Source organism: Callorhinus ursinus, unplaced genomic scaffold (genome assembly GCF_003265705.2).
Source record: "Callorhinus ursinus isolate GAN/ISIS: 27379988/994484 unplaced genomic scaffold, GSC_fseal_2.0 scaffold129, whole genome shotgun sequence".
NCBI lineage: Eukaryota > Metazoa > Chordata > Mammalia > Carnivora > Otariidae > Callorhinus > Callorhinus ursinus.
In genome coordinates, this window is record NW_027397191.1 from 13,805 (window position 1) to 14,666 (window position 862).

The window sequence follows — 862 nt, forward strand, 5'->3', positions numbered from 1 at the left end:
CCCCCCCAGGGCAGCCGGGAGTTCCCGAGGGTAAGCTCTGGAATAAGGTACTTAGAAGCGCAGGAGTGCCGTGACGAGGTGGCCGAGTGGTTAAGGCGATGGACTGCTAATCCATTGTGTTCTGCACGCGTGGGTTCGAATCCCACCCTCGTCGGTCAGGTATTTTAGTAAGGAGGAGGGGAAAGAAATCTTCCAATTTAAGCCCATTTGCCAAAAAAAGGTTGACTTCGCGGCTCCCTCCCTTTCCTACTTTCGGACTCTCACTGCGGTAAACTGGATTCTCCCCTTCATGGTTGGTCGGGTGCTGATTGTCTTTGTGGGTACTTCTTTGTGAGGAGTCAAGTGCCAGCTGGTGTGCATCTTTTCTGGTTCCTGCGGAAGGAGGGGGTGGAGCGGGGGAAGGAGGAGAGAAAGTGAAAGATAGGTGAGGTTGAGAAAAATCTTGAAATCACAGATACTGCCCTTTATTAACACGCGGAGGCTATATTATTCTACCTCTGATATGTAGATCAGCAATTCACCTGCAACTAATATTTATTGATAGTGGGAGGAAAAATCAATCGGAATATCTATTTATTGACCTATCATTGACCTGTAGATAAATATATTCATTGTGGTAGTCAAATAATCAAACGCCATTGTCGGAAGGACTTACCTTTTCCCCCTTTGCTCTACAAAATCACCTTTGCCATTTACATCTAATGTCCGTGTATGTGTGGTGTTTTTCAGGTTCCTACTCATCTGCCTAGTTTACACTACTGTCTCATTTACTATAACTGTGATGTCTTGACCCCTTGTTCCTACTCAAGATTGGCCTCTTCTCAATTGCCTTTTTGTATTTCCATATACATTTTAGAATCAT

General features: G+C 45.0%; 1 non-coding gene across 1 annotated transcript; it reads left to right on the plus strand.

Moving 5' to 3' along the window:
• The first annotated feature begins 72 nt into the window (after nucleotides 1–72).
• TRNAS-GCU (transfer RNA serine (anticodon GCU)) lies at nucleotides 73–154 on the plus strand. The gene has a single exon. It is a non-coding gene; the product is annotated as a tRNA-Ser (tRNA).
• The last annotated feature ends 708 nt before the right edge of the window (nucleotides 155–862 follow it).